At 41.2% G+C, this 11,676-nt stretch overlaps 1 protein-coding gene across 4 annotated transcripts in view; it reads right to left on the bottom strand.

The window, feature by feature from the left end:
* Positions 1-11,676, bottom strand: part of ASTN2 (astrotactin 2) — a 982,181-nt gene that overhangs the window by 154,180 nt on the left and 816,325 nt on the right. The gene's annotated exons all lie outside the window — the stretch shown is intronic.

Here is an 11,676-nt window from a genome sequence, read left to right as displayed (position 1 = left end):
TCCGCCACCACGCCCAGTTAATTTTTGTATTTTCAGTAGAGATAGGGTTTCACCATGTTGGCCAGGGTGATCTCAAACTCCTGACCTCAGGTGATCTGCCTGCCTCTGCTTCTCAAAGTGCAAGGACTACAGGTATGAGCCACCATACCTGGCCACAGATCTGGTTATAAAGCCTGACTCTGCCGTACATGCTTATGAGACTTCTAGAAAATCACATACCTCTCTGGGAGCTACTTATTTTATCTGTAAAACAAGGTTCATGAAAATGACAGGGAAAATATCTAAAGTCCCTTCCAACACCTACTGTCTCTGGTTCAGGAATTGAAAGACAGTTTTGCGTACTGTTTTACGCAAGGGCAAGGACTCTGATAGACCTGAATTCAAATCCCAGTTCTGCCTTAGACAAATGATTTCTCCTGACAGAGCACCAATTTTCTCCTCTTCAACATGAAAATAAAAACTTCTAGCTTACAGAATTACTGTAAGGATTTGCAGAAATGTATTTGATGTTACCAGTAGAGTGTCTGTCATACAGATTTATGTAGTATGTAAATGGTAGTGATTACTCTGAGAAGGTCTTTAGACTTTGGTTAATTACTTACTGATTTCTAGAATGAGACCTTTATGACTGGTACAAAAACAGACACATAAACCAATGGAACAGAATAGAGAACTCAGAAATAAAGCCATACACCGAAGCCATCTGGTCTTCTACAAAGTTGACACGAGCAAGAAATGAAGAAAGGACTCCTTATGCCGTAAGTGGTGCTGGGATAGCTGGTTAGCCACATGCAGACGAATAAAACTGGGCCTTTGCCTTTCACCATATATAAAAATTAACTCAAGATGGATTAAAGATTTAAATGTAAGTCCTCCAACTGTAAGAATCCTAGAAGAAAACCTACAAAACACCATTCCGAATGTCAGCCTTGGGAAATAATTTATGATTAAGTCTTCAAATGCAGCTGCAACAAAAACAAAAATTGACAGTGGGATCTAATTAAAGAGCTTCCACACAGCAAAAGAAACTGTCAATAAACAGACAACCTACAGAATGAAAGAAAATATTTACAAACTATGCATCCAATAAAGGTCTAATATTCAGAATCTGTAAGAAACTTAATAAGCAAAAAACAACCCCAATAAAAAATGGGCAAAAGACATGAACAGACACTTCTGAAAAAAGACATACAAGCAGCCAATAAACATGAAAAATTGCTCCACATTACTAGTCATCAGAGAAACAGAAATCAAAACCACAATTACATGCTATCTCACACCAGTCAGAATGGCTAGTACTAAAAAGTTGAAAAACAACAGATGCTGGTGAGGCTGTATAGAAAAGGGAACACTTATACACTGTTGGTGAGAATGTAAATTGGTTAAGCCACTGTGGAAAGCAGTTTGGAGATTTCTCAAAGAACTTAGAATTATCATTCAACACAGCAATCCCATTACTGGATATACATCCGAAAGAAAATAAATCATTCCACAAAAAAGACATCTATGTTTCTGTGTTCATTGGAGTACTATACACAATAACAAAGACATGGAATCAACCTAGGTGTCCATCAACAGTGGACTGGATAAAGAAAATGTAGTACACATATACCACAGAATACTACACAGCCATAAAAAAGAATGAACTCATGTTCTTTGCAGCAACATGGATGCAGCTGGAGGCAACTATCCTAAGCAAATTAATGCAGGAACAGGAAACTAAATATTGCGTGTTCTCACTTATAAGTGGGAGCTTAACATTGAGTACCCGTGAACATAAAGATAGCAACTATAGACACTAGGCACTCCAGGAAGGGGGAGGGAGGGAGAGATACAGCTAAAAAACTACCTATTGGGTACTATGCTCACTACCTGGGTGATGGAATCACTCATATCCCAAACCTCAGCATCATGTAGTAGAGCTATGTAATAAATCTGAACATGTACCCCTTGAATCCAAAAATCTAAAATACCAGTGGAAATTCTCTCTCGCGCACACACACACACACACACACACACACACATACGTGTATATATAATAACGAGATCTTTATGGACAAAATCTTGACAGTGAATTTGGGTTTAGAGAGGAGCCATGCTGTCAAGTTGAAGATTCTGCTAACTCATCAGCAACTGCTCATCTACAGAGGCCACCAATTCCCAGCTGGAGAAATCTGCTTTCCTAAAATCAACAATTAAAAAGCAACACTGGGCCAAGCATGGTGGCTCTCACCTGTAATCCCAACACTTTGGGAGGCTGAGGTGGGCAATCACCTGAGGTAAGGAGTTTGAGACTAGCCTGGCCAACATGGTGAAACTACATCTCTACTAAAAATACAAAACCTAGCTGTGCATGGTGGCACATACCTGTAATCCCAGCTACTTGGGAGGCTGAGGCAGGAGAATTGCTTGAATTCAGGAGGAGGAGGTTGCAGTGAGCTAAGATGACACCACTGCACTCCAGCCTGAGTGACAGAGCAAGACTTCATCTCAAATTAAAAAAAAAAAAAAAAAAAAAAAGCAACACCGTTATAGAACATCAGATCTCAGGCAAGTTTGTAAGAGACCCATTCTTTGATGTGGAGGGTTACCAAGAAGGATCTTGGTATGGACTCAGGGTTAGACAACCTATGGTCACTTCTGCTGGTAGTGAGCCATGTGATTTATTTTAGGCTACCCACACTACCATTCTCAGGTTTTAGTTTTACCATTTAAATAGTAGGGATAATGATATAAGCTTCCAGGACTTGCTATGATTACTCCAAATCCTTGTAGAGTAATTGGCTGACAGCAAGAGCAAGAATCCTTAGTAGTTACATCCCAACTGCACTTCTTACTAGTTATATGTCCTTGGTTAAGTCACTGTCCCCTTCTGAGCTTCTATTTACATATCTGGAAAATGAGTCCAAGGATACACCACATTATAGGACTGTTGTAAGCAACTGGATGAGACTATGTATAAAATAGTTTTAGAAAGTAGAATACATTACTGAAAGGCAGGAGATGCTCATTTCTATGCCCAGACCCTTTGAGAGAAGCATTCTAGTATCTCCCTATTATTCTTCTTAAAGGGATTGTACTTCCATGCAGAGAAGTTTCAAAGCCCCATTTCAATTTCTGCTTTGTGAAAAGGTTACCAGTAATTTTTACTGTCATTTAGAGTGACCTGAGGGGAAATTGGCCAGACTGCTCTCCTAGGTCTACAGTCTTACTACAAAACTGAAACTCCACCCAGAAACCTGAGCCAGCTGGAGAATGAGGCACTGGGCATGAAACATGCCAAAAATATCCACCCTCTGCTTTCCAGGATCCCAAATGACACTGGTCATTGAAAACCCATCCCTCTAACCCAAGGGGAAAAAATCAGCTCTGCTTAAGAAGAACTTAATGCCCAATATTAATGTTAAAACCCAAAAAGGTCCTTCCAAAATTCTGACCTTCTATTGAAAGACATGTTTTTGTTTCACTGTGCCTTGGAAAATACTTTAACAGCAAGTTCAAGAGTTATAAAATGGAGCAGATTGACAGAACTTGGAACCGATAGTCTGTTTATCCACTGAGCAGTGACAGTGGGGTCACAGCAAGAAACAAAAGGATGATCGTGCCAGGGCTTCTGAAGCAAAGATAGCTAAGAACCTGAAGTCTTAATGTGTCCTGGGGTGGGAATTAGGAGGAAATTTATGGAGAAGGTAGAATAAGTTGTAATTGTAATAGGCTTTGAAACTATTATGAGTTAAAACTGGAAACTACTTGATCTTGGATATGTTACTTAATCTGTCAAATAGTAGTATCTTCATCAATAAAATGGGATGATACACTTCCTATTACATAGCTGTAGAATATTATTATGCTGGAAAGCTCAAGAAATGGTAGTTTTATTTTCTGACACCTATTCATACTGATTTTTTAAAATTGAAGATTGCCACTTACATACAGATCTTAAGTGTATAGTTCATACTTCAATGTATTTGAAAAATGGCTGGATTATCCACTTTTATATGGGTAGCTGACCCACATCTTAGCAACACAGACAAGGTAAATAACGGAAAAGAGGTTATCCCTCTGGGATCTAAGAAATACAGACCTATAAGGAAACTTAGACATGAACTGATCAAAAAAATTTCTCTTTTTCTTTCAGTGTAAACTGAAGTCAAGAATTGACTTGGGGAGGAAGATCATATAAATTCTACAGTTACAGAAATAATCCCAATAATTAGCAAATACATACTCAGTGTTTAATACGTCCAACGAGGATAACTCTCCCCACTAAATTCTTTATCATCAAACATTTCCCAGAAGTGGCACAGGGAAACTTCTAGCTGTAGTTCAACATACTGGTTGTATTAAGAAAGGTAGGAGGAATGAAAGAGAGCTGAAAAGAGAAATAGATTGCAATTAAAGTGCCCAGCATATTGGATACACAGTTAACAGAAATTCATTAAAAATTGCTGAATGAATGAATGATCATGTAGACAACTTCAAAATGTAGTATAAACATTTCTTTTGTTTTGATGAATCACTCTCTTGGTCTCTCATGCACAGTGTTGATAAGTATAGTGTCCCTCTCAGAACTAACCTCTCTCCCTTTGGATTGTAAAATAATTCCAGAAGTTTCTTCAATCAAGGTTCCTAATGACTTGTGAAGAGAAAAGGGAGAAATGCAACAGGTCTTCCAAGTTGGCCATTTTTTTTCTGTGCCTGTAATTCCTGCCACTGCCACATGATGTCCAAAACAAGGATTCCGCATGGCTGTGTGTCAAGTCATGGTGGAGGCAAAGGGAATAGAAAGGAGCCTTACACAGATTACAGGGGTTCTCCAATAGAGGGCAATCCCACCCCTCAGTTACAACAGACTCAAGCTTAGACTCCCAAGCCTCCAACTCTTTAGTTTTATGTTTCATTCCTCATTCTCAGGTCATGCCTACTGTGGCAAAGTGGCTGTGCATACTGTGGTTGTGAGCCTATCATACCAATCAGACATCTTCCTCTCTCATGCTGAGTCCCCCTAGATGTTGGGACAATTTTAACCCACTGGAGAGTTCCTGTACCTCACACGAAGGAGAACAGAATCTTCTACCCATTTATTCCCAGCAGTTCCTAGATTTATAATCAAATTTTCACAGCCACTCCACAGGGGCATCTGGGCTATACATACCCATTGACGTGGTCATTGAGGGGTAGCCTATTAATGGCAGTGGCAGCCCATCTGAAGCGGCCACTGCAAAGACACTGGATGCAGCAGGGGAGATGCAGCAGGGGCTGAGTGCTCCATGGAGCCAGCAGGAGCCAGGAACAAGTGGAAGCCCCATCCACTTCCAAGTTGAAGGTGCAGGAACCCCGCTCTCTGAGGCACAGTGCAGCCACACACTTGCAGCTGTGGATCCAGGCATTCCTGCAGTCTCAGGGGCCTGGGGATTACCCCCTTCCCCCACAGGCTCAGAAATGCCTGCTCCCACTGTCTGGCCTCTCCCCACTTCAAGTACCCCCTCCAATTTCAGATCAAAGTTGAGGTTGAGCCTGGGCACTGTTGTGACCTGGCAGATATGCCAGTACCCTGTTGCCTTGGCCCTCTCAAGACTTTGGGTGCCAATAAGCATGGGAAGGGGGCTGGAACAGCTCTGCACGGGGCTGCAGGCACCCCGCAGTATGAACAACCTGGGTGCCAGGAATGGCAAGTTGATGGCAGCAGGAGGCAGACAGGTTCCTGGGAGGAAAGGGGCAGGTGCCCAGTGAAGCCCCACCTTCAGGTCTGGGATGGCCTGAAGCCTGGGGGCTGGGCTGTCAGATCTATGGACCAGAGTGAGAACTTACAGTGATTTTTCCAGACCTGACCATGGCCACTCATGGACAAATCAATACACAGTTCCTCCTCTCTGAAGCCCATAAAAACCCTGGACTCAGCCAGACTCCCTTGGATAGCAAAATTTGCAGTGGCTCAAGTCTCCTATATAAAATGGCATAGTATTTGCATATAGCCTATGTACATCCTCCCTTGTATTTTAAATCATTTCTAGATTACTTATAAAACCTAATACAATGTCTACAATCACTTCATTCATGTGGATTTAACATAGTACCAGTATATTAGTCCATTCTTGCATTGCTATGAAGAAATAACTGAGAAGGGGCAATTTATAAAGAAAAGAGGTTTAACTGGCTCACAGTTCCACAGCCATGAAGCATAACTGAGGAGGCCTCAGGGAACTTACAATCATGTGCAGAAGATGAAGGGAAAGCAGGCACATCTTACATGGCTGGAGCAGGAGGAAGAGAGAAGGGGGAGGTGCTACACACTTTTATACAGCCAGATCTCAGGATAGCTCACTCAGTACCACAAGAACAGCCACAAAAGGGAAATCCTTCCCCAAGATCCAATCACCTTCCACCAGCCCTTGCCTCTAACATTGGCGATGACAATTTTACATGAGATTTGGGTGAGGACACAGACCCAAACTATATCAACTGGGCATACAGCAAATTCAAGTTTTGCTTTTTAAAACTTTGTGGAAAAGGTTTTCAAATATTTTCCATTTGAGGTTGGTTGCATTCATGAATGCAAAACTCACAGATACAGAGGGGTGACTGTATATGCATTTAATATCCCTAAAGGCTGGAAGTCATAAAACCTTAGAGACAGAAATGTCTCAAAGATTATTGAATTCAACCACTTCACTTCACAGATACAGAAACTGAGGCCCATAGATGGGAATCTCAAGATCACAAAGGGATTCAGCATTAGAACCAAGTTTCTTCAACCCAGTTCACGGATCTTTTCCCATCATAATGTTGCCTTCCTTCTCCCAGTGATAAAGATGAGATGGGGATGAAGTCTAACAATGAGCTGTGCATCAGGATGTCATGCTCTAAAATTTTTCAGGCAATGATTAGCATTAATATCTGCCTTACAAATGGACTCAACAGCTGGGACAAGGCAGATGTGGCAACACAAATATGTTGCCCATGACACATGAATTAGAAGAGTGGGGTGGAGGCAGCTCTTGAGTGAAGGAACAAAAGAAAAGCCTGTCTGTCTGGAATGCAATGCGAATGAAGTTTCCAAGGAGGTCATTCAGGGAGAAGCTGTGCCTGAACCCCAGACAAGGCTGGGTGCGGTAACATCTGTGCTTTTGCGAGGGAGATAAAAGGGAATCTGCTTCCCTGCCTGAAGGGATGATATATGGGCTTCTGAGGCACTGGGCGTGGGCCAAAGGCATGATACAGGGCTTGATGGATGAAGGCTGAGGTAACTCAGTAGGCCACACATTAATAAAAATTATCAAACTGTCCCAGTTAGTGGAGTAGAATGCTAATGCCATTTGCCACATGGATGTTAAAGGAAGAGAATGTCTGAAGGGAGGTAACCTGCTTTATATCTTTACCTTCATTTCACTTGTCCAAATTATATCCTCTGTTCTGCTGCCAAGACCCTATGCAAGCCAAGTCTGGCAGAGCATACTCTATACTACAATCACCTGTGATACTTCACCTGCATCTAGCCATTCTCAACTGAGAATGAGAAGTATACTCTAATCACAATTTAGGCCCATAAACAACTTTCATCCCTCTCAAGTGCCCAACGAATCGACTTCAGATATCATAACCTGGCCTTCAAGGCTTTCATCCACTTGACCACAAAATCCAGTCTCGCTCATTCTATGCTTCTCCAGGCACCTTTCATTTCCATCTTCATGCTTTTCTTGCTTTATGCTCTTCCATCTGTCTGAATTTCCTCTTACTTGTTCGCTACTATTGAAATCCCTTCCATCCTTCCAGGTTGAGATGAAAGCCCACTTTATTCACAAAGGCCGCACATCCTTAGCCTCTGATTTCAACCTCAATTTCAATGGACAGTTCCAATGTGAATTCAAACTCACTTTGTGCTGCCGCAGGACCTTCCTCCTTGAATACATGTCAGGTTTATCTTTGCACTTCCTACCTCAAGGCCAGTGGTGCTGTGGGACCTCTCTCAGCTCATATGAGCAAGTATAGCCCAGAAGTCTAAGAAACATCAATCTTTAAACAATTGAGATAGGGAGCTAGAGAAGACATACTCCAGCTTTGCATCTTTAAGCCAGCAAGAGCCTCAATAAATCAATAGTAATCTTGTGAACACATCCCTGTACTGGCTTTTTCCTCTTCTGGGTCCTGTTCATGATCCCTCATAACTGTTTCCTATGGATACCTACCTAATCTGTACTCAAGCTCTGTTTATAGGGTTATCAAAACAAAAACAAAATAGAATGAGTACACGTCTTCTACCTTGAATTACAGTTAGACCCTTCTCTGGAATTTCCCCAGTAATTAGAATTAATAGTCAGTAATTACTTGTCAGCTAGAAATAAATTTTAAAATACAAGCCACTAGTATCAACTCTACATGTGGAGAAGAGCCTCACTTATAAACTACATAATTAGCAAGACTGTCCATGTAGCTAACAGTAAGTGAGCAACATCAGAAGAGCCCAGTCTCACTGATGTTTGATTTTGCAGTCACTTTATGTTCAGCCAGTTAACAGTACTCATTGGATGTCATTTCCATCACCCCTGTTTCCCTATTTTATGGGCCCAGAATTCCTTTGAGAAGCTCAGCTGCTGCAGAACAGCCAGATCTGACCTTCCTAAGGCATGATTCATCATGCATTGATGACAGAACATCTGCACCCAATGCATGAAACATGGTGACTTGCAGTGCCTGGCTCAGAATATGACCAGGCTCAGAGCTTAAGTCTTCCCATGATTTCTGCCTTGAAAATAGCTCCTAGCATGGTCCCCATACCCTCAACCAAAAGCACATCCTCCTCAAGGTTTTTTCATTATATTCTCCTCTCCTTTTTTATTAAAATAAATAAATACATATGTACATACATGCATACACACATACATACCTAATATCCCCTTCAGGGATTCCTTGGAAGCCATTGAGAGTAGGGATAAAGAGCAGAGTTTCTGAGTGAGAAAGAATTAGGTTCAAGTCCAAACTCTATCACTTAATAATTCTATGCCCTTAAGTAAGTGACTATGCCCCCTCTAAACCTGAGTTTTCCCACATGTGAAATGAAGATAATACTAACTACTTTTCAGAACAATTTTGATGATTATATAGGATAACTTAGCATCTAGGTGTTCAATAAATGCTAACTGTCTTCTCTTTCCCTTTAATAGCTTTACACTTGCCACAATGCTTACAAAATTTCTGGTATGGTGTAGGTACTTAACAAATGTCATTACTCTTGCTTCTTTCTTTTTGTTGTTGTTGTGGTTGTTGTTGTTGTTGAGATGGAGTCTCGCTCTGTTGCCCAGGCTGGAGTGCAGTGGTGTGATCTCGGCTCACCACAACCTCTACCTCCCAGTTCAAGAGATTCTCCTGCCTCAGCCTCCTGCGTAGCTGGGACTACAGGGGTGCATCACCACGCCTGGCTTATTTTTGAATTTTTAGTAGAGACGAGGTTTCACTATGGTGGCCAGGCTGGTCTGGAACTCCTGACCTCATGATCTGCCACCTCGACCTCCCAAAGTGCTGGTGTGAGCCACTGCACCCGGTCACTCTTGCTTCATTCTTGTTTGGGCTCCGTTTACATTAGATACCTTTCTGCTTGTGGTGTGACTATCTTGTTTCATGACAGATAACAACAGCATAATTTACATATTTGACATTAGGGATACAGCATGGAATGGGACAAGTAAGGTCCCAAGGCATGATTACACTTAGCTTACGCTCAAGAGCAAGAGAACTCTTATCACTGTTGGGAATGTAGAAAGGTGAAGCCACTGTGAAAAACAGTATGGAGGTTCCTGAAAAAATTAAAAATAGAACTGCTGATGATCCAGCCATCCCACTTCTGGATTTATATCCAAAATAATTGAAATCAGGATCTTGGAAAGAGATCTGTACCCCTATGCTCATTGCAGCATTATTCACAGTAGTCAAGATAGAGAAATAACCCAAGGGTGCATCAACAAGTAAACAGATGAAGAAAACATGGTATATGCATACAATGGAGTATCATTCTGCCTTAAAAAAGAAGGAAATTCTGCCATTTGAAATGACATGAATGAACCTAAAGGACGTTATGCTAAGTATAAGAATCCAGTCATAGAACGACAAATACTGCCTAATTCCACTAATATAGAGGTATCTAAAATAGGCAAAGTCAAAGAAGCTGAGACTAGAGTGATGGTTTCCAGGTGCTGGGGATGGGGAAACAAGGAGTTGGTTTTCAATGGGGCATAAAGTTTCTGTTATACAAAATGAATATGTTCTAGAAATCTGCTGTAAAACATAGCACTTATAGTTAATATGGTATTGTGTGCTTTAAAATGCTTTAAGAGGCTAGATGTCACATTAAGTGTTCTTACCAAACACACACATGTACACACACACATAAATGCACAAAATAAAATTACTGAAGGTGATGGGTATGTTTTGATTCTTGCTTGTGGTGATGACATCATGGATACATGCACATGTCCAAAGTCATCATTATCTATATATTAAATGTATGCAATTGTTGTATGTCAATTATACCTCAAGCTATCTTTTAAAGGGCAGACAAATCAAAAGTAAATGAGCAAATATACAAATAAATGAGATAATTTCAACAAATGCTGCATGATATAAGGGTAGTAATACTGAGGGATGTGATAGAAAGTGACAGAGAAGAAACCTAATATTTGGGTTGTCAGGAACGGCTTTCTGTGCAGATGAAAATGGGATTAAGACTCATGTGCTATAAAGGAGTTAACAACTCCAGTTTAGGGAACCACTAGTGGGAAGGGTAGACAATTCAAAGCAGAGGGAAGTAGATGTGAAGTAACAAGCTCGATGTGTCTAACAATGAGAAAGTAGGCTAATGTTGTTACTGCTCTCACGTGTCAATTTAGTCATCAGCTTCCTAAAAGTCAACTCAAGAAGGGAAAGAGTTTGGGTTATATTGTTCTCCTCTCCAAATATAAGGGGATTATCTCTCAAGGATGGTTATATTTTAAAAATGCATTTTCTTGCCTACTAGAATGTATGGCTTCCATCTTTTTCTGGCCTTTGAAATTGGTACCCTTTCCAGAGGTAATTGTCCCCAGAACTCATGATCAGTGAGTGAACCCAAAGCCATAGGCATTGTGATCCAACTCTTTGACACGTGAATGGTCAGTGTTGAAGGTACACAATATTCCATGACTTATGATCTTTTTTTTTCTTTTTTTTTGAGACGGAGTTTCGCTCTTGTCGCCAGGCTGGAGTGCAGTGGTGCGATCTCGGCTCACTTCAATCTCCGCCTCCCAGGTTCAAGTGATTGCCCTGCTTCAGCCTCCCAAGTAGTGTGCCACCATGCCTGGCTAATTTTTTGTATTTAGTAGAGACGGGCTTTCACCATGTTGGTCAGGATGGTCTTGATCTCCTGACCTTGTGATTCACCTGCCTCAGTCTCCCAAAGTGCTGGGATTATAGGCATGAGCCACCACACCTGGCCTTGATCTATTAATATGTCCTAGGAGCTACAGAATTATATTTACGAACTCTGAATGACTTCAGTCAAGTCACTTTTCTTCTCTAAGTCTTGTTTCTCATCTGTATAATGTGAGTGAGAGGTGAATGGTGGATAGGGGATATTGGGTAGGTGGCTACCTGTGATCTCTACATTGGGTAGAGGGCTGTGTTCACTAGAGTTTCTTCCAGATTTTC

This window comes from Colobus angolensis, unplaced genomic scaffold (genome assembly GCF_000951035.1).
Source record: "Colobus angolensis palliatus isolate OR3802 unplaced genomic scaffold, Cang.pa_1.0 Scaffold301, whole genome shotgun sequence".
Classification (NCBI taxonomy): Eukaryota; Metazoa; Chordata; class Mammalia; order Primates; family Cercopithecidae; genus Colobus; species Colobus angolensis.
The sequence above is the reverse complement of the archived record's forward strand: the minus strand, read 5'-3'. Positions and strand labels throughout refer to the sequence as shown.